Source organism: Capsicum annuum, chromosome 3, assembly GCF_002878395.1.
Source record: "Capsicum annuum cultivar UCD-10X-F1 chromosome 3, UCD10Xv1.1, whole genome shotgun sequence".
In the NCBI taxonomy this organism is placed as follows: domain Eukaryota; kingdom Viridiplantae; phylum Streptophyta; class Magnoliopsida; order Solanales; family Solanaceae; genus Capsicum; species Capsicum annuum.
Genome location: NC_061113.1, coordinates 125,105,838 through 125,129,613, shown reverse-complemented (window position 1 = coordinate 125,129,613; position 23,776 = coordinate 125,105,838).

The following is a 23,776-nucleotide window of genomic DNA, read 5'->3' as shown; positions in this document are numbered from 1 at the left end:
CTTTCACTTCAAAAACTAGAGATGATTATGAAATACTCTGAATACATACACCACCCTCTGAAGAATCGACTAAGCGAACACCTAGTCTGGAAAGATGATGGATTTCTTGAGCTATCTTCTTTTTGCTATCCTCAACATGAGAAACACTACCCATGGAGAGTCAGCTGAGAGCGTCGGCCACAGTGTTGGCCTTGCCTGGCTGGTAAAGAAAACTCATGTCATAATCTTTCAAAAGCTATAACCATCTTCTTTGACAAAGATTGAAATCTTTTTAAGAAAATACATACTGGAGACTCTTATGATCTGTGAAGACATCTGCATGAACTCCGTATAGATAATGCCTTTAAATCTTTAAGGGAAATACTACGGTTTTTAACCCAAGATCATGAGTAGGATAATTCTTCTCATGGGGCTTTAACTGTCTGGAGGCATAGGCTATGACCTTACCATGCTGCTTGAACCTAGACCCACTCTGGATGCATCACAATACACTACGAACCCATCTGAACAATCTAGAAGAGCTAAAACTGGAGCTGAGGTGAGTCGAGTTTTTAACTCCTAAAAACTCTTCTCGCAAGAATCTAACCATTGAAACTTGACCTTCTTTTGAGTCAATCTTGATATAGGGGATGCAATAGAAGAAAATCCCTCAACAAACCATCTGTAATAGCCAACCAAACCCAAGAAACTCCTGATATTTGAAAGAGAGATAGGGCGAGGCTAGTTTTTTACCGCTTCGATCTTCTGAGGATCTACTCTAATTCCATCGCAAAAAATAATATAGACAAGGAATGCTACTGACCTTATCCAAAACTCTCACTTAAAGAATTTGGCGAATAGTTGGTTATCTCTGAGGGTCTAAAGAACAATTCTGAGATGGTCTGCATAATCGTGCTCTGTGTGGGAATAAAGCAGGATATCATCTATGAAGACTATGATGAACATGTCCAAGTACTTCTTGAACATACGGTTCATCAAGTCCATGAAAGTAGCTGGGGCATTGGTAAGACCAAAGGACATGACTAGAAACACAAAGTGACCATACCGAGTACGGAAAGCTGTCTCCGGGATGTCACATTCTCTAACTCTGAGCTGATGATAGCCTGATTTGAGGTCTATCTTGGATAAATAATTGGCACCCTGAAGCTGGTCAAACAAGTCATGTATCCTAGAAAGAGGATACTTGTTCTTGACTATGACTTTATTGAGCTGACGGTAATCAATACACATCCTGAGAGAACCGTCTTTCTTGCGCACGAAAAAGATTAGTGTGCTCCATGGGGAAATTTTGTGTATAATGAATCCCTTATCTAAGAGATTCTATAATGATTTTTTTGGTTCTCTGAGTTCTGCTAGTGCCATTCTGTATGGTAGAATAAAAATAGGCTGAGTATCTGAAATAAGATGATTGCTGAAGTCTATTTCCCTTTCAAGAGAAATGCTTGGAAGATCTTCGAGAAACACATTTGAATACTTATTTAAAACTTAGACCGATTCAATACTGGTAGATTCAAAACCAGAGTCTTTAACATGAACGAGATGATAAACACATTCCTTAGATATTATTTTCCTATCCCGAAGGTAGGAAATAAGCTGACCCCTGAAAGATGAAGTATTACCCTTCCACTATAGGACAGACTCATTTGGGAACTGAAGCTTAACTATCTTGTTTCTGTAGTTAACTGTGGCATAGTAGGAATGAAGCTAATCCATACTAAGAATGACATCAAAATCAGTCATCTCTAACTCGACTAAATCTATTGACGTGACTTTCTAAAATATCATTATCGGGAAGCTCCTGTATACCCATCGAGCTATGATGGTTTTACCTACTGGGGTAGAGACTAAAAAGGGCTCTGCTAAAATTTCGGGACTAGTTCTGAAATCGCCTGCTATATAAGGAGTAACAAAAGACAAGGATGCACCTGGATCTACCAAAGCATAAACATGAACATGGAAAATCTTCAATGTTCTAGTAAAAATATCAAGAGAATTTTCCTAATCCTATTGGGTCTGAAGAGAATAGAGTCTGTTTGGCCGTTACCCACAATAGCACTGGAAGTGGCACCCTACTAATTTGGGTGACTGGACTGGGCTATGGAATGATTCTACTGACCCTGCAGACCTGACTGCGGATACTCTCTAACCCTTTGGCCTGGCTTGCCACAACTAAAACAAATATTTCTACCAACTCTACAGGTACCCTTATGGTTCTTACCACAAGTCTAACACATGGAGTTTGTTCGGGCACTGCTGACACTGCCCTGACACTTAGATCTTGGTGCTCAATCTCGGTTGCCATCTTTGAATTTTAGCACTGGGGCACTGGCGGAAGAAGGATCTAGAACTTATGGCTTAGGACGAAACTGCGAACGGTTTTCTCCTTCTGATTTGGGTTGAGCAAAAGTGAAGCTGCCTGTCCTTGCTCTCTTTTTCTGCCTTTCTCTAGTCCTAATCTTCTACTCCTCTATTTTCTGAGCATGGGTCATGATCCTGGCTAAATTTATATCATTATTCAGCATCGCAGAACTACACTCATTTACCATGCTATTATTCACCCCTGACACGAATTTGCTAATCTTAGCCCTATTATCTGCAACCACATAAGGGGTATATCTAGCTAACTGAGTAAATCTGGGAGAGTACTCTTTAACCGTCATATTTCCCTGCTTGAGGTTGATAAACTCTAGAACTTTTACCTCCCTCAACTCTTGGGGAAAGAATCTGTCTAAGAAAGTTTTGACAAATTCCTCCAACTTTATAGGACCTGCATTCTCTAACCTCTCAGACTTCCACTATTTGTACCAAGTGTGAGCAATATCCTATAATTGGTGTGCGGCTAACTCGGCACTCTGAAAAGAAGTAACTCCGATGATGTCTATGACCTTCTGAACTTGGTCAATAAATTCTTGGGGGTCTTCATCAGACTTAGACCCGAAGAAAGATGAAGGGTTCATTTGGGTGAAGTCTCGAATCCTACCTGCGGCTGAGTTGGCCGTTAGATTGGTTGAAGTAGCTGGTGGCCATTTATTTTGGGCATCCATAGACTAAGCAAGAGTGGTAAATGTAGTTCTGAACTACGCAAGAGAAACATGATCGCCTAAAGGTTCTTCGGGCTGAGGGGCTGACTAATTTCTTCTCTTAGGAGGCATGTTCTGAAATAAAGAGAAGAAATAGATTAGACTGAGAGACTGACTTGCGATTAAGATCACTGGAACGACATGAATACTGAAATAGGGGAAACTATTCTTAAAACATCTCATAACCTCTTGCACATAAATGTGGCGCGCAACACACCCATGTACAAGACTCTACAAGATGCGACTTTCAGACTTTCAAGGACTCTATTGAACCTTAGGCTTTGATACCAAGTTTGTAACACCCCAATTTTCTGAACCAGAATGCTACATGGTGCTTATGACCCCGAAGGACCACAATCTAACTAATAACTGATATCTGTACCTGTACACTTTATAATATATATGTAAAATGCAGAAAACCTGAACAATAGGCCATAAGGTTCAACATAATAAAATATCTGACAAATCATAACATCCATATGTGGTAACAAATACCCAAAACAACTGAAGTCTAAAACAAATCTGAACTAAATCTGAAAGCCTCTAAATACTGTCTGAGTAAGGAGTTGACGGAACATGTCTCCAACAAACTCCATAAACTGAAAGTTAATCGAAGAAAATAAATAAAGTCAAATCATGTCATCCTTGAATGAAGAGGACTCACTGCAACTCTGTATACTAAAATGCGACTGCTACTGCTGATCTAGAACTCGGGGATCTGAACCATGGTGTAACATAAAAGAAAGAATCATAGCGTAAATGTGTCAGTACAACTGAAAGTACTGAGTATACGAGTGAGGTAGGATATATGCAAAAGGGCTTACATACACGAGTAGTACTGACTGAATGACTAATATGAATGTGAGAGTGAAAACATGCATACATAGCAACTGAGATCTTGAATACGTGATATCTAGATCTGTATGCTAATACATGGTTTATTGATATCTAACATGACTAATACTAAGATTTCTGATAACATGGGTGACTGTGTCTGACAGTCCTGAATCTGATGGAACTACCTGAGTTCCATACTGTAATTGAATTGACTATATCTGACAGTCATGGTATACTGAAATCTGAAAAACTATCTAAGTTCTTTTACTAAGACTAAGACTAAAACTGTGGGAGGTAGTTGTTTAATCGACATGCCCCAAATGCACTTTAATAGCTGAGCTGGGGTCCAATTTGTTCCCTAATTAGAAGGGAGTTAATATCGCGCCACTGGTAAGGACAAGCTGTGAGTAACGCTTATCTGGCAAGTTACTCTAATGAGAATGGTGGGACCCTGGTCTGACAGGTCAAATCACCTCATCAACCCTAATCTGTTAGGTTAAGATATCTCAACCTACTATATAGTTCTGGAACACAAGGATGACTGCTAAGAATCACACCCTTATCTGGCAGGTAAGTTCCCATCCTTGGGTTCACTTGGTGCTAACTTTTACTTCCATCTGAAGAGATTAAATATGATTAACTTACTGTACATGGACTGAGTAATTGACTTCTGTTGACTGATGAAATAGAACTATTTTCTGAGATTTAACTGAGATCATGAGATTTCTGAGATTTCCTGAGTCACATGACTTTCTGAGTTCTATAGATCATGGCTTGACTGAGAGTATCGTGATAACATGACATGGATCTAGGCACACAACTATATTTTTTGGGTACAAGTACCCCCAGGACTTGATGGAAGGAAACTGTCACACATGACCGACTTGATTATAAGAATAGAGTCAACAATTCACAATATCATAAGTAAGGGATTTCATACTACACTTGGTTCTCAACATCTTATACATGGAAGGGGATGCGCACAACATGTATATACTCATGCTGCTTCAATATCATGCTCATTCAATAGCACAAAAATAACACTAAACAATAACGTGGAGTTCATGTGGAGTCATAAAGCATAGAACATAGGCTTGTCATTTAAGCACTATTAAGTCATAAAAACATGGATTCTATCATTCTTGGAATTTTATCAAACACCTTACATGCATAACTTTGGGCATAGGTGTACTTATCAATTTGACAATCTTAATCCATCCAAAGTTCATGGGTTTCAACTAACCTACTCACATGCTTCATGAAAAACACATCAAGATACAACCTTGAATCCAAAAAACAATTATCAACATGATTATAGTCATAACAAAACAAGGAAATCACAATTTATAATTTAAAACATGACTCTTAAGCTCTGTGGATGAAAGGAACCCATGGATGAACACTATGCATACCTTAGTGATTGAATCTTGAAAGAGATCTAATGTCTTTGAAGGTTCTTGAAGAAATCCTTAGGCTTGCTCTTGATTTTTATTGACTAGGGTTTAACCCCTTTGGGAGAGAATGTTCTTGTTCTTAAGGAGATTATATTGAGAGGAAACCCTAATCTTGTGGTTAAGAGTGCATGAGAGAGATTTTTGAGATGTCTAACTAATGAGAATGGAAGATAATATGCTCTTTGAGGGTTATAAGTCATGGGAAGTGATGGAAAAGACCAAAATACCCTTGCAAAAACATCCCTCAATTTCTGAAAAAAAATAGCTGATGATATTCGTGACAAGTCGTCAAGCTGGTGATAAGTCGTCACGAAATGTCATCACAAAAAGGTGAAATTTTGATTTTCTGGTTAAGGTTGACTACATTGGTGATAGGCTTTCATGGGCGTGATGACTTATCACAAAATATCATCACTGGGGGTGAAAATCTTTCCAGGGCTGACGACATTTGTGATAAGTCATCACGCTTGTGACAGCTTATCATGAATGTCGTCAGTCAGTTTCCCAGCCTGACATGCAGAAGTAAAATGGGCATAACTCGTTGCTTCAATATCGGATTTAGGTGAAATTGGTATCGTTGGAAAGATAATTCAATCATCTATCTGTTGGTGGGTCATGAACTCAGAAATTCATAGCATAACGAGATATATTATCATTTGAAGTTGAATCTACTTATATTCTTCTTTAGAATTCAATCGGTAAGGGAATGTTTTGATTCGTCTATTAGCTAGAATACTTTTCAGGCCTTAATATGCATTAACCTTGATCATAGAACTACTAAAGCACTAAAATTTATTACTCATGAGTTTGAAGCATGATCTTAAAAATGTCGAAACTTTTGGGGTATTACAGTTGGGATCCCGAAGCAACACTGGAAATTGGCAAATGCTATTTCCTCTTGTGGCGCGGCATGCCACTGACTAATTTGGCACTGTTTTACGTTGGGAACTTAAAATAGTCGTAACTTATGACCCGATTATTAGATTTAAGAGAATCATATATCGATGGAAAGCTTAATCAATTTTCCACATGATAAAAAGTAAAAATCTTAAAAATTCCTCTTGGAATAATCATTATTCACTTTAGAAGATAATACTAGGCATTCTTAGGACAAAATTACCTACGAAAAATTTTAGGGTATTACACATACCTAAAGGTCATTAGGAAACGCGTCTAAGAACTGAAAAACAACTGGGACCAAAGCTATAAGAGTAACTATTGATTAATCTTATCAAAGATGGGCTAGAAATGCCCTACACCCCTTCTTTATTAATTTCTGGGCATAAATTACTGAAATGATCCTCACAGGAGTGGGCTTAAAAGTACCCTTCCACTCTAAATTCTCCATCCCAGGCATAACTACAGTGATAAATCTAGAATGACAATCAATAATGGAATAATAAAGAGACAACTAAGTCATCCTAAGGTAATATAAAATTTCTTTATGACTAGAATCACCAAGTCTGCCACGATCTTAAACACTATATGCATGATACATCTGATCAACACATAAAGACACTCCAACTAGTGTGGACACATACATAAAAGTATTAAGAAATTCACATTCTAAGTCCCACCACAAGGCAAATTTCACAAACACATAAGAGAAAGTGGAAGAGAGATCAAATAGTACAAAATTCATACGATTATAAATAAGAGTAGTATATATGATCACAACATCAAAAGATTTTTCTTTAGGATAAGCCAGAATAGCATAAATATGGGCGTTATTACCACCCTGATTGACATATCTACCAGCTTGAGCACCAATTCTAGTGACTTGTCCCTCACCTCAGTTGGCTTGGCTTTTTTCTTTTCCTACAGACTAACCACCATATCCACCTTATCTATGACCCCTATAGTTTTTTCCACCACCATGACCTGTCAGATCTAAGGCACTAGAAATTGGTTGTCAATCCAAATGATATATAGACAAGATTTTAGGGAAATACCTTCTAATATGGCTTGAACCCCCACACTCAAGTGCCTAAAGAAGATCTCTAAAATAAAGAGGATGAAGGTGTATAGTTCCATGCCTATAAAGGCTAATAACTGACCCCAGAAGGGTCTCTATGGACACAAGCATATTTGAATTGTAAGGTCGAGATGAACTATTCTCCTTAACTAAAGTACCATTGAATTGACCTTAAGTCTATTCTTTCTTCTCTTCTACTTTACTTTTCCTATTTCTCAAGTGCTTCAACCTTTTTGTCAAACTAAACTATCTCCTTAAAGGACTTACCAGACATAGCCACAAATAAAGTAATCATCTAAATCCTAAAATTTTGACCTTTCACACAGTACCTGGTCTAATTTTCTTCTGAGGTGATCAATTATACTACATAGAAATACAAGTTATGAAATTTGGCTTCACAGGCCGCCATAAATATATTAACCCTGCTTCAACCTTAAGAACTCACCCTTCTTCATATCATGATAGGTATGGGGAACATATTTATCAAGAAATATAATTATTCCAAAGTAAGTAATGGTAAGGCAACCCTATATTTTATGAATGACCTCCCCATTACTTAGCTTTGACTTGTAGCTGAAAAGAAAAAAACTCCATACCATAACTTTTAAAAACACCCATCTTATGCAAATGATTATGAAAATCTATCAAAACCTCAAATGCATCCTCAAACTAGATACCCTGGAATACCTGGGGTTTTTCTTTATGCACTTATAGAATATTTTATGCTCATCATCTGTTATCACTGGCCCAACTACCTGGGATACACCCTTATTTTAGAGATTTCATCCATCTTTGGTGCTACAGTAGCAGCACATTGCAAGGCTAGGGGTGGTAAGGCCAGTACAACTGAAGTGTTACTAGTGCCATCCAAGAAAATCAGAAATCCCAACATTTGTTGAATCACTTTATCAGACAAAGGCACCAGGGCTGCACCATTCAATAATGGTACCATATCTTTTTCTCCTCAGCTACAACTTCTTCATTTTGGGCAATGTCTAAGGCATTCTATTGTGGGAGAGAAGATGGTGATCCTTATATAACTAGTCCTTAACTATCCTGGGTTCTATCCCTAATAGGTGTTACTCTCTATTTTTCCCTTCTAGATCTTCCTCTAACTCAAGACCTACCCCAAATTATGACCCCAACGGTCGGTGCAAGTATTGTGGCTATTGTTGCTCTATTGGAACAAGTATTCACCCTCTATAAATAAGATAAATGAGTTATATACTGTGAGATCCCTTAAAATTGTTATCATTTTATTTTTGACCTTCCTATATGCGTAATATTGATTTTTGACTTGAATTGTGTTTAGGGAGGTTAAAAGGGTAATTTGGAAAACTTTTAAAGTTTTTGAAAGGGGTTCGGGGTTGTTTTGGGAGCCCGAGGTAGTAAGGGTCCACGATATATGTGTGCCACAGAGGTTAGACTCTACGATATTAGAGTGGCGAGGAAGCAACCCTCCGTGATAATGCTATTCAATTGATGGGTAAATTTTATCTAGTTTAGTTTTTTTTTACTTAGGGTAAGGGGTTTTTGGTACTTTTACCATTTTTATGACTTATAAACATTAAAGGGACTCTTTTTCTTCAGTTTTCAAAGATCAAACTCTAATTTATTCACCTTTAACTCTCCACCCAAGAAATCTCAAGGATTTTTCAAGAAATCATTACTTCGGGCTCCAAACTTCAAATTGACTTTAATTTCTTATGTATTTCAGACATGTTTCTCTTCCTTAAATTTTAATTTTACATTTTGGCATGAATTTAATGGTTTTTCATGTAATTTAAATTTTGGGTTTTAAAATTGGATTGAGGGGTTTTAGTTGTTATTGATTGAATTACTTGTCCCATGTTTTAAATTGGTTATCCATGCTTTAAATTATTTTTTTGGGACTGAATTGGCACATTATTTAAATGATTAGAATGGGGGACTTGGGTTCCCCCAAATTGAATGAATTTTGGCTTGGAATTGCATGAACCTCAACCCACTTTATAAATTTGACTTTGAAATATGGACAATCGCATAATTTAACTTGTTTTTCGAACCCAATGCATTACATTAATGGATAAATGGATATAAAAATAGATTTGGATAGCCTTGGTGGTCATGGTTTGGATTTAAATAGAACTTGGAAGTCAATGTGGTTATGTAAATTGGTTTGGCGTATGTAATTTAGCTTGCAAATTAACCCATATAGCCCATAGGTACCATTAGGATGGATTGAGCTACACAGTCTAGTTTAGTAGTTTTAAAACTCTCATGTTCATAACCCTTTACCCTATCCCGATATCCTATATATGTATATATGAATTTGTACTTGTGGTTGTGACTGAATTTTGGACATGTCATTATGTTATTAATTTCCATGAGTTACAAGCCAGTTCTTATCCCACTAAGAGTCCTAGGACGCTACATCGTTTCATGATGTAGGGTCCGAAGACTTTTCTGTTACTCTTGTGCAACATTTGGTGGTGTGGTGCTTTTACTGAGTTGTTGTGATGCAGTGATCTTCTATCCTTCATAAGGACTTAGCATTTGTTTATCCATCCTTTATTGTCTTAGTACTTTTGGATTCTTTTGGTCATAGTCGAGGGCATGTATCGACTTATTTGGTATTTCCAATTTTAGAGTCTTTAATGGACATATGTGGGTTGGTTATTGTTGTTTGACTCTTAGTCTTCTTTGAGTTATATATTCATCATCTTATTACTGTTTAATTGGCTTCCACATTATTATTATTATAATTATTATTGTACTCTTGAGGCTAGGCTTGGGAGGTCTCCGGTCCATGGTGGGCTCAAGATACCTATCACTTCCAGGCTCAGGGGTAAGGTTGTGATAGGGGTCAGGCCATGATAGATACCAATTTGGATTGCTATATATCGATTGGAATAGCGTAACAACATGAAAAGTAGAAAGAAGGAAATTCATTTCCTAAAGCCTTTTGCCTATCAAAGAAAAGTACAGATGTCTCTGTACCATTTTGTAAGACTATACTAGACCTATTCTTATATGATGGAATCTACGAACCCAGTGCTATGATACCATTTTTTTTGCAGCCTAAATGGTCATGATTGGGACCTACCCTAACTTATGGCGAGAGAACCATGTTTAACCCAAACCCTCAAGTCACTGACCCAACTCGACGTCATATAAATATGTATACCAAATTAATGCAAATCGATCATCAAAGAACTTATAATGAAAGGCAATAACACAATTATGACACTTCACTTAAGAGAGAGTACAACTCAGACCCATATATGTTTACACTTAACCATTTTCAATAGTCGGTTGTATCACAACGCATGATTATAACCAACATCAATGCATGTAAATAAATGTATGAGTTCAAGATATGCACATCATCGCTTTCTCTTCCAGTCTCATCAACATCATCATTATCATCATCATGAACATTATTATTTTTATACATCATCAACATCATTATCTTATCAACAACATCAAATGTATGAATATGCAATGCAATCAATAATCACAAGTAGTGCTAAAAAACAATCAGATTTAAGCACAAAGTCAAGAAAGTCTAATTACTACAATAAGCCATAACCTACCTCTATTTCTTGCTCAACAACACATCTAGGCCTCAATCTTTCCCTTTTTCACCTTTCAACTCTCTCTTGATCTATAACAATAAGATTATACACCTATTTTAATAAATTCATTCTCTTTTAATTACTAGGGGTTAAATTCATTCCCTTAATCATCATCATAGGGTTTTCTCCTTCTTAAACCTCATGAACCCTACTTTATTTAGCATGAAAAACTATGATTCTACTTTAATTAGTGTTTTCTAACACCCTAGGTTCATTATCTACTAATTTTATACTCATCCCCACCATTTTTTTTATTAATTTCATGAATTAGGGCTAACACTCAAATTCCACTTGGAATAAGTTTTCTAATGGTTTCCAGGATTTATAAGAAGTAATTCAAATTTAGAATGTAAAAAACCTACTTCCAAATATAAAAACTTCTAAAATTTGTAGAAAATTGTCTTCCCCAAAGATCTCTCACATTTTCCAGAAAGTGGGAAATAAAAGACATTTTTTGGGTTTAAAATTGTCAAAAACATTACATGTTACCAATACACTAGTTAATTTACCGCTATAGCGATTCACGACTTAATACAGGCTTTTATTGCAATGGTACCTTTTTCTACTATAGTGGTCTTGAGGTAGAATCTCAGGGCCTCTCTACAATTATGACCATTTTGTAACACATTCCTCAAAATATGACATCACAAATCAACCCCTTTATGATAAACTCTATAGCTAGAGCTTTATAACTATGTCTTAAGTGTTGGAAGTTGATATAGATTTCTAAACTTATCCATCTAAAAATCAAGTCCAACACCACCACTAATACTCATATTAGTACAAGGTTTTCTTAGACTAATAAAACCTCAAAAATCATCCAGTACTAGACTACTCCTAAATTTCTCAAAAATTGCTTAAGGAAAGACTAGGTGCAAATTTTACCTCTTACTTTAATGTAACGATGATGTGGGTTACTACACTAACACACCACCACCAACATACTACTATGTAGTTTAACTAACACATATTCTCCCACCATAAGTCATATTAGTGTATTCAACCCTTCAACATACCTCAACCACTTAAGGGGAAATACCAATCAATTATTATCATGTAACAACAATAGAAATATGAATATGCCTAAACACATCTAATAAATCTACTCCTACGGTCGATCCTATACTGCAAACTATCAACCAAAATCAATATAACTTATTTCACCAACCTTATTAACACACCTACGCCATATTAAAGGGATACTATCAATCGATAATTATTTCCATACACTAAGATTTATGAAATATCAAACCACACTCAACAAGCTATAAGGTCAATCTAGTAGCCTTTCCTCCTCACTATGACTATGAACATTATTCAACAATCACTTTATTCACATCGGTAAAATATAACCCATTCTAAATCATTTATAGCTACCATGGGTTTCCTACTATTGGTTAATCTATGCTTAGGACATCAATGTATTTACCCTTCTAAAATTATTTAAGTCACTAGTGATGCCTAATCTATACCTCCACTCTAAAGATGATGTGATCATTTCCAAATATAGTAACCCAACAAAGGTTGAGATCATGTCCCAAAGGAATATATGGAATCGTGGCTCTCATCTATTATAATCAATGGGTAGAACAAGAAAAGTAAATCAGGGGTTTTGAGTTGCAATATCAAACTAGTGGCGAATAGGGTTGTGTTACCCCTCGCTTCTCAAATCCATAGGATTATCGTGATTTATTGGACTAACCTAATACCTATAATGAAGAATCGATAAGTTATGTACCACCTACAGTCTTTTGGACGAGTGGACAGATTTCACTCTTTACTTATTGAGTCTTAGGATATCATTTTACTAACCCTTATCTTGATTCCAATTAACTATTACCTTTTATATCTCTTGTTATTATATGAAATCTAACTTGTTATTATACGAAATATAACCATCTAACATAAATAATACCTAGTAATGTGGATCAATAACTAAACTCCAAATTACTGTTGTCATTATCTTTTCCTAGTCACTACTCCTCTTTTGGAGTAAGCAGCAATAATCTAGGTATGATCCTACCATTTGCAACTTCTAAGATAAATATTAAAGTTAAGATAATACAATGCATGCATAGGTATCGATTTAGAACTACAATAGCACTTCTCATACTTCATCAATCTGTCAGGTTTTTTACAACCCTAGCTAAGGGTTTTTAGCCGCTCATGCATATGAAGTAATCAGCAAAATTCATGATAAAAATCATAAGATGAAATCACAACAATCACAAGCAAGAACCCAAAAACATAATTAGTTATCAAAATCAATTCAATAATTCCAAGACCAAAATCGAATCTTGAAATTAAAATATATTTGTAAGTATTAAGAGTGTGTAACTTTTACTAAAAACACATAAGGGGTATTTATAGTACATGAGAAAACCATAAAAACAAAGCTCGAAAGAAAAAGGACAAAAGAGGGTTGATGGCTACATGTGTTCTCGACATACGACTTGGCCTTGGGTGCATATGACACATGCATCCTGAGGCTGGGGATATGCGGCAACCGCATTTGTTCAGACAAAAAATTCCTGCAGGTATACTCTCAAGATTTTGGACTTCTGACATATTTTTTTCTCATATACGGTCCACATTTGCTACATGCAGTCCGCATGTTGACTTAGCAAGTGTCAAAAGTCTTTTTTCAACTCTTCTTCAATTCCCGTACATACTTTGGTCACGAATAATCCAAAAAGTATCACGAACACCCATAATTGATCATACTTGCCAAAAGCACCTTTTGTAATATTTTCATGAACATAGCATCCAAAACCTAGTTTTCTCAAAAACAAACACAAAACACATCATATCTAACAAACCAACCTAAGAAACTTGAATATTTTCATAGTTTTAAGTGTCAAAAGTTCTATATTTCTATAGCACATCAACACTCTTAACTTAGAATATTTACATGTCCTCAGGTAAGAAAACACAACGAAACAAAACAAAAAAACACACGACGCTTAACTAGGAGAATCTAAGATATTCAAGACAGTCAATCAACACTTTAAGCTCAAAACACAACATCCCCTCCTATCTCACTTTTCAAAACCAACTGTGTATAAATATTAAGTACTACAATGTGACACAATAGGATCAATGGAGCTACATTAGCAACATATAACCATTCGTATGTATAAGTTGCACTACCCAAAATAAGAAAGCAGCTAGCAATATGACCTAAGTGCCCTCACAACAAAGAAGTCCCACTCACTCATATGAAATAATACATGTTAATGCAGGTAAAGTCAAGAGACACTCACACTCAAAAGAGAAGTTTCAATCAATGTGCATCAAATACCATACGTTTTCCCTTATTTTCTATACCTTAGCATTCAAACAGTTAAGTTAGGATCATTATTGGATTTTTCTAAGCTTGTAATATAGGCTTGGGGGTTGATATGGTACATATGGACATATTAAGTGACTAAGTCTCCTAGGCACTACACTAACCTTGGGGTCTCACTTATTAGCCAATTTTCTTTTTATTCCACCATTATTTCAACCTTTTTATTCTTTAATGCACATTCAGGTTAGGTGTGGTCTTTTATTCCTTCTTTTTTTCCCACTTTTTTTTCACAATTTTTTTTCTTTTAATTTTTCTTTTCTTTTTCTACCACACCCAGCCCTACTAACTTTTCTCTTGTTTTACCCTTCTACATACCACTTTACACTATGCACCCCTATGATAGAACCCTTAACTTAGGCATTTCTCTTGAGTTGAGGTGCATAATGTCTGAGAAGGACCAGGGTCAAAATAGGTGTATTGTAACACAACTGGGAAGATGAAAGGTGAAAATAACAAAATAAGCTATAAGTCTAAAACTTAGGGATCAAGTGATACAATTCACACATGGGAGTTCATTTAGGCTAAAAGTGGACAAAAAAATGGCCTGTGATACTTTCCTAGCTGACTATCCTTCAACCTAGGCAAGTCTAATCGGGTAAGTTCTGATTTTAACATACAAAGGGAAAGAAGTAGCATCTCACACACTCATAGAACATAGTTAATATTACAGGCTACAACTTATCTAGTTCATGCAACTATTAGAAAATGATAATTATGTTCCCAATCCTAATTTCATAACAAGATCTACAATGTTCATAGATATATACAACGCAGACTTAAAACATAACTTTGGAGGGGTATCATTTTTCTCAAAAATTCATCTAAACATGACTACTGTCTAAATACTAAAAAATCTCCTAATACATAAAACACAACACAATACAAAACAAAACATACTCTGACACAAATTTTAATCTAGACATGCCAGTTCTACAACCATACTACAGCCGACAAGAAAAAAAGCACATAAAAAAAACTATGGTAGCTATGGTATACCCCACACCTTACTAAAAATTGTATCTTGTCCCCAATGCACTAAAATAATATAAAACAAAGGGAAGTGAGAGCATACTTGTGACACACTAATCGTTTGTGTCATGATCATCCCTAGATGAGGGCTGCACTACTAAAAGATTCACCCACTTCTATAACTACATGTCTGTGCCTATCTACAACTGTAGAATCTATCAAATCATGTTTGTCCCTTTTAAAGGCTTGGTCATATGGCATATCTAGATCCTAAAAATCTCCCACGTGACCTTTCTTCACCCAACTACTGGGACCTTCTCATTATACTTTACAAATAAATCAAAATATCTAGGTGTGGCTAGAAGTTATATCAGGACCACTGGGGGTAGGACTAAAGGAGTAGCTGCCACATGGCTCTCTGTAGGGGGAGGTGACTCTGTCTCTTCTATACTAGTGTATTATGGAAATCTTGATCAGTACCCCTCTTAGACTGGGGTACATCTGACTGCTGTACATGAGTGGTGGTATCCTCCTCAAACTGGGGCACCCTAATAACTCTTCCTGCTCTATGGACTCGGATAAATCCTAGGACCCCTCCTCAAGCTAGGGTGTCCTGAGCTACTCTCTATGTATCTAACTAAGAATTAGCTGCATCCTCATCATCATTATCACTCAATAGAGGAGAATATAAATCTAATCTTTGTACTGACATCATCGTTGGTCGGGCAATACATACATTGCAACCTGGATAGTCTGGGCAGCCTCGATCTGAGACCTAGGCTGAGTAAATATTAATTGTCTTCCTATTATGACTGTTCATGTAGAGGATATGCCATAGTTCCCAGTAAAGTAGTCTCAGCTACCTAGTGCATCTGTCCTCTAATAACTCTTTATGTCATCCTATATGCAGCCTCTCTAATCTGTGACATCGAGAACCCCTCCTCCAAAAAATTGGGCTTGGGGGACTCTTCCCATATCCTTTATGTTTTAGCCTTCTTCCTCTTAGCAGTTTTTGGTTCCATGTGTACCTGAAAAACTAGTGATTAGTTTTCAACAAAAATGAGGGATTGGAAAAGTTGAAGAAAAACTCAAAATTTGAAAAGTTCAAATTTTTCCTTAATTTTCATGCCCATATAACCTATTTGAAGTCCCAACAAGTCCAATGTTCACACACATAGCAATAATCATGATTTGCAAAGCAACTAGCATGCTCAACCTTTGGGTTTACTCTACTTGTTCAAGTTCAACTTCTGATTGAGACTTATCCTTAGAATTTGATTCAAAACATGGACCTACATTAAGATTTAGGCTACTTCAAGGCTCCTACATACAAGCATGATGAATTTTATATATTTTACATGAAAATACACATATCAATTTGTTTATTCGATTAATAAATTAATGCATAACCATTAGGAGCTGAGAAAGTTACCTCTTTTATGACAATCTGAAAGTGAACAATGAATAAATCAAGAAAAACCCAAGTTAAAACTTGTTTTTAGTATGTTGAGACAAGTTGGTTCCTTAAACAACTTTCAACTTAGCCTTTCTTTAAGTGCGGGATTAGTTTGTGATTTAAGAGGGAAGCTTGAATTTAAAGAGAAACACTACAACAAAATGATCTATTTAAGACCAACATTCATGGACGAGTTAATGATTTCATCTCTAAAAGCATATTTATTGGGACAAAATTGTATTCCGGTCCCTAGTTGTGCATTTTATTGTGAAGGTATAAAATTTTGTCCTTAGAAAATTATTAACTGGTCCCTATTAATAATTTAGAGCCTTGAGAAAAGTACCATCAAATTAGTGTAACAAATATTTTAATAAAAATACCAATTAATAAAACACAAAGCACCAAAATAGTAAAAACTTTCTGTATTCTTTAAAAAATATTTTAGGTCATCATTTATGCCCTAATTTTTTCTCCAACGATATCTCTGTATTTCTTCAACGCCCTAATTCTCTCTACGACACTCAATTTGGTTTTTTCCCTTATCTCTCTATTTTCCATCACATTTTCCATAGCAACTGAAGTATGATTTCTTATCCATTGTTGTTCTCTATTTTTTTGGTTCATCGCAACTTCCATAGCAATTTCGTCCATCCATGATTTTAGTAAGATAGTTTTTCGACCAGAGATTATTAGTTGTTTTTAGGATTCTTAGCGCATCCATTGTAGATGAAGTTTATATGTTGGAGATTCAATGTTTCAGTGTTACTTTTCCCTGGAATTAAAAGCAAATGGATAAGAAGCCAAGAACTTGAGATTTTCTCTTTTTCAAAAAAAATGACAAATATTTGGGATGTGGAGGAAAGAATTGAATATCAATGTCATTATGGGATGATGGGGCCAGCCACAAGAGGGTTCATCCGAATTCTCTTTCTTGAAAATATTAAATTGCATTTAGAGGATAAAAAATAATATCTTTTTGTAATTATGTAGTAAATGTCGTTGAATTCTCTTGGCTTCTTCTTTTTGTATTTACTTCTCTATTGAAGTCCAATTAGTAAAAATTCTTGCTCCTCTACTAAATAATTAGGCATGTTTTTCTGTATGTAGGAGTACGGTAGTACAAATTATCTCCACCTACATTTGTATTCTTTCTTTGGTTGTTGTACGGTCATTTTTATAATTTAGACATGCATAAGCAATGGTCATTCGCCTCGCCAGAGCAACATATAACCATAATCTCAATTTAGTGCCAAATTCATACCTAGAGCCAAAATATTCTCTTGTAATTGGACATCACATTACTACTATTTGGTAGTCATAAGAGCCAAATTATTCTTGAAAGAACAACAGTTATCCACTTTGCAATGCTAACCAAATTTTATCATAGGCACAATAACTGGTACATCAGATATGCGTCCTTCTCAATCTTCTCGTACTTATTCAAGATATATAAATATTTGCAATCTAGATTTTAGCTTGTAATCATTTTCCTTCCAATCCAAGAATATAATGAATAAGTATTACGAAATTGGATCGATTAAATCTCTAAATATATGCATGGAAGATAGAATTATATACTTGTTTGTTTAAATTTAGTAGCTAGTGAAATATCCAAAGCAAATATAAGGTCCTGTCTACAATCTAATACTATTTGTGGTTGTAGGTAAACAATTGATTCACATTCTTTCAATATTTATCTCCTTCAATTTTGAATTTGGTGGAAGTTTTTTATGAACTCTGGACCATATATGTTCTTGCAATAGTTATGGCCTAAATTCTCCCTACATGGAGAATATATATGAGTTTTGAATAATACAAAACATATGTGTCAACATTGTAAAGTTACTTACACATTCGACGTATCCAATGAGTTACTCAACTTTTTTTTAAAGTTATCATTTAATATTTCATATCTAGTTTACTTAACAAAAAGGACAATCAAGGGTTATTTTGGATTTCAATCTCTATTCCACATTTATATAAGCTAGTTCTTATTTTATGTTACTTTCACATATAACAAAGGAATGGGATTCGCCTAGGGGTAGTAGGTGCCTTCACGACCTAATGAGATTTTGGTTGTGACAACCAATATATTGCAAATAAGTGTCAGTTTATTACAATAAAGATATGATATTTCTCACCTTTGCATAATGATAATGTTGAGAATACCAATTGCACAATGGCTTGCATATTGATTTTAAGGCTATCCTAGTCACCTTAATTCAGATTGTTTTTAAATTTTGTATTTTTGTTGCATTGCAGTGAATTTGGATGAGTTGATTTGGCTTTCTTCAACTTCGACATTCCTTTCCGTTCTTTTTTTTGTTGGATAACATATTACTTGTTGAATTCTTTCATGACGATTATTATTTCAAGTTAAGTTATTGCTCATTGGGTTGGATTTTGCAACTAAAAATTTGAATTTTTCTGATGTTTCTTCAAGTTTGTATTATTATGGGTCATTTATCTATGTGAAGTTGTTGTACTATAGTAGAAAAAGGCTTTTGAGATACTAGAGTTCCAATTTAGCAGGAAAAATGTCAATTCTTACCTCAATTAACTCGATCTCTAGTAACCTTAGAGATAGAACTACAATCAACTGACTGCTCAAACTTCTCTTATGTTACTTTTCACATTTTTTCTTCAATCAATGTGTATTTGTATGTGTGTATCTCATTTTTGAGCTCACCTATGCGATAATCAATATGTATAATTGAAGGAAGAATTAGCAAGAAAAATATTGTAATTAATTCAGTCTATTTGTTGTGTTTGAGATGCCCAAGGTTTATCAGTAATAGACTCTCTAGTTAATCTGAGGTAGTGGTATGGACTGCGTACACTTTACCTTCCCTAGACCCCACTTTATAGGAATACACTGGGTATGTTGTTGTTGTTGTTTTAATAATTAAATTAGATAAGGTTACTCCAGAAAAGGATAACAATTAGATGTTTGTTTCTTGTTTGTACAGTAAGTTGGCTGTGAAGAGATGTGTTTTTAACATTTGAATATTTTTGGTTGTCTTACTTAGAAGTTGAGATGAAAGAAATAAGGAAAATTAAAGAATTCTTCACTGCTCAACAACCACAAGTCAGGGATACAACATCTTTACTTTCAACTGAATGACCACTGCTTTATGCTCTCCAAGTTAGTACCAATATACCTTCTGGATCCTTTCTATATCTTTATTGTATTAGTTTAAGAAATTTTGAGTGCATTGTATATAGAAAGTGGTTGGCATCTATAGCAAGTAAGCTTTGTTAATCCTTTTTGTATTTTCATTTTTCTGAAGTTATGAACATGGGGTTGGCGTCTGTAGCATGTAAGCTTTATTAATTCTTTTTGCGTTTCCATTTTGAATTTCCATTTGTTAATTCTTTTTGTGTTTCCATTTTGCATGGATTGTTGACCATGGGTTTTGTACAACATAAAACTCACAGATTCTATGATATCTATCCATAGATTCTATGATATCTATCGACTATCAATGAGTCAATTTCCTGCACAAAATTTTCCTTACACCAAAAATGAAGTGAAAAAATATTTCATCTTAATCTTTTGAAAGGAATTGTCATTCCCTTGAAAACACCTATTGTTTCTTCCTTGAAATTGTCCACTATATGCATCCTAGAAAGATCTTCCACCTCTTCTTTTGTCCATTCATTCTATCTGAAAAACTTCAGTAAGCAAGCAGCTTCCCTTTCGTCCTAGGAATGATCTACAACAACCAATTCATACTCAAAAGAGTTTGATTTGCTGAAGGACTCTAGCAACTACATAGTGTAGAAATAGGTGACTACTATTATCCACCTCCGTTCCTCATAGATAGCTCTTTTAACTCAATTGCATCCCCCTTCTCTCTCAATTATCTTATTTAAGGTGAGTATCTTTGATAACTAACTATATATAACAAGAAACTTTAGCTGGTATTTTCACTTTCCATACTAATTTTAAACTCCACAATTGAAGTTTCTTACAGGCTGATTAAGAAACTCTCAGTCATTAAATAGTATCCCGAAGTTGGAGGACGATATGGAAAGAAAGGAAGAAAAGTTGCTTTGAAGATAAAGCTCATCAGTTTCAGAAGATAAAAATGTAGTGCTTGGTGTTTTTATATTTTTGAGTAAAGGAGAGTCTGTCTAGAAGATCAAGAATCAATTTTTAATGTATTAAACTCTAACTCCCCGAATCTAATACCCAGAATGCTACACGGTGCTCATGACCCCAAAGGACCACAAGCTAACCCATGACTAATACCTATACTTGTACACTTCATAATATACTAAATAAATGCAGAAATAAAGGCTATAAGGCCATCAGGTTCACACTAAATTATAAATGAAATAATAATGTCTAAATAGTGTGGTATATCAATACCAAAATAAAATTGAAAGCAACTAAAGTCTAAATCGAATCTGAAAGCCTCTAAGTACTGTCTGAATATGGATTTGAAGGAACATGTTTCCAAATAACTCCATCTAGAAAAACTAAGCTGAAATAAATAAAAACATAAAGTAATGATCATGTCCTCAAAGGATGAGGACTCACAGCTAAATCGAATGCAGAAATTGGGATACTACTGATGCTCTGGAGCTCATGCTTCTGAACCTATGGTATAAGACACCAACTTTGAATGTACTGGTATGCATGTGAGGTAGGCTGAATGCATGGGGTTCATATGCATAAACAATACTAACTGGCTGACTAATATGAATATGAGAAGGAATGCATGAACACATAATACTATAAATAAGACCGTGAAAACATGATTATTGAGTCTGAGTACTGATAATATGAGTTTATTGATATATCTGATAACATGGGTGACAATATCTGATAGTCCTGATCCTAATGGAACTAGCTGAGTTTCATACTATATATGAGTTAACTGTATCTGACAGTCCTGAAATCTGAAGAACTATGTAAGTTCTTTAACTAAAACTGATTATGAAACTGTGGGAGATACTTAACTAACCGACATGCCCTAAATGTGCTATAATAGCTAAGTTGGGGTCCAATCTGTGCCCTGATTGGAAGGATGTCAATACCGCATCACTGGTAGAGACAAACTGTGGGTAACCCTCATCTGACACTGTACCCAAAAGAAAATAGTGGGGCCCTCATCTGACAGTGCTTATCCACCTCATCAACCTTTATATGACAGTGTTGATGTCTCAACCTATGCTGGCTACATAGTTCTAGAATGCAAGGATGACTTCTAAGAATCACACCCTCACCAGACTGTGTGTGTTCCTATCCTTGGGTTCACTCGGTGCTAATTCCTACTCCCATCTGAATAGACACTGAACATGATTAACTGGACTGAATTGACTGGATTCATAAAGTTCCATTGACTGACAGAATACTACTGAGATTACTGAGTTGCAAAACTTTCCTGAGTCACATGACTGACTGAGTTCTACTGAAGATGGCTTGACTAAGAGGATAGTGAAAACATGACATTGGATCTAGGCACACAACTATATTTTTGGGTACAAGTACCCCCAGGACTTTATAGAAGGAAACTGACATAACATGACAATTCTAAATCATAGGAATAAAGCCCACAATTCATAATGCCATAAGTTGGGGATTTCATACTACACATACTTCTCATAATTTTATACATGGAAGGGAATGTGTATAAAAACATGCCATAAGTTCATCAAATCTAGTTTCATGAACATCCCATCAATAATCATAATGCATACAATATCATAGAAGTCATTGTTTTCATAAGGGCATAGCATGCATTTGTCATTTAGGTCACAATTTAGCTATAATACGCATTTTTTAATCTCATAGGTATTTTATCAAACACCTTACATACACAACGTAGGCATAGGTGTAATCATCAAATTATTTATCATGAATAACCATATTTACATGTTTCTAACTCATACGATATCATAGCTTCATAAAAGCACACAAAGACCCTAACTCGAGGATTTTACAACATCAATTACATGAACAAATCAACCCACAACATAATAACATGGTTTATAATTTCAAAGAGGGTTCTTGAGCTTTATGGATGGAAGGAATCCATAAATCAACACAACGCATACCTTAGATGAAAGTTCCTTAATGATCTACGGCGAAATCTCTTGGATTTGGGTCTTCAAATTTAAACCATTATTCTTGTTCTTGAGAGAAATTGATGAAAACAAGTATATTTTGGTGTTTTGAGGGCTAAATTTTGTGTTTTTGATATATATAGGGGTGGGAAAATAACCAAATTACCCCTCAAACCACGAAGGTGGAATTCTAAAATATTGGGCACAAAGGCTACAACAAGGTGGGGCCTTTCCTAGAGCCTTTTACAGCTGGGCGGCATCTTGATATTGAGGGAGGGGGCCTAGGCTATAAGCTGGGCGGTGCCCGCTTATTGCCTTTAGCTACTGGTACAAAAGCTAAACGTTCCCTAAACTGATTCTAAAAATTTTAAAACTCACCTGGAATGTAAAATGGAGTTTCCCCATTGCAACGCAACTTAAAAATTGGAAAACAGAGGTAGGTAAGGTCATTAACTAAATCCCCAAAGTTTGAAGGCTTAAAATGAGACTAAGTGTTGAATACCTAGCTAAAATATTCTAAGTGTTGAACCTTCCAAAGATCTTTTTAGAGCTAAAAGAGCTTATTATGAACTACGATTTTTGGGGTCTTACAATATCTCCCTATTAGGAACATTCGTCCTCAAATGAGACTGACTGAGAGGGGACAATAGACAGCTGACATGAATAATGGGCATGAATAACTGAAACATGATTTTATGACTGACATTACCGATAAGCTAAACATATCATACTGAATATGTATATCTAATGCATGTATAATTGATTAATGAATGCATAACTGAGTGTTCTGACGAACTAAGTCTCCCGCAATAAGAATCAATATCTGATGCATGATTATATTACTAAACTGATACATGAATTCATGAATGAATATGCAATGGCACTTGATACCAAGTTTATAATGGGAACATGAGCATAAAATTGGATATCAAGTTTGTAATGAATACTGGACATGAAGCTGAAA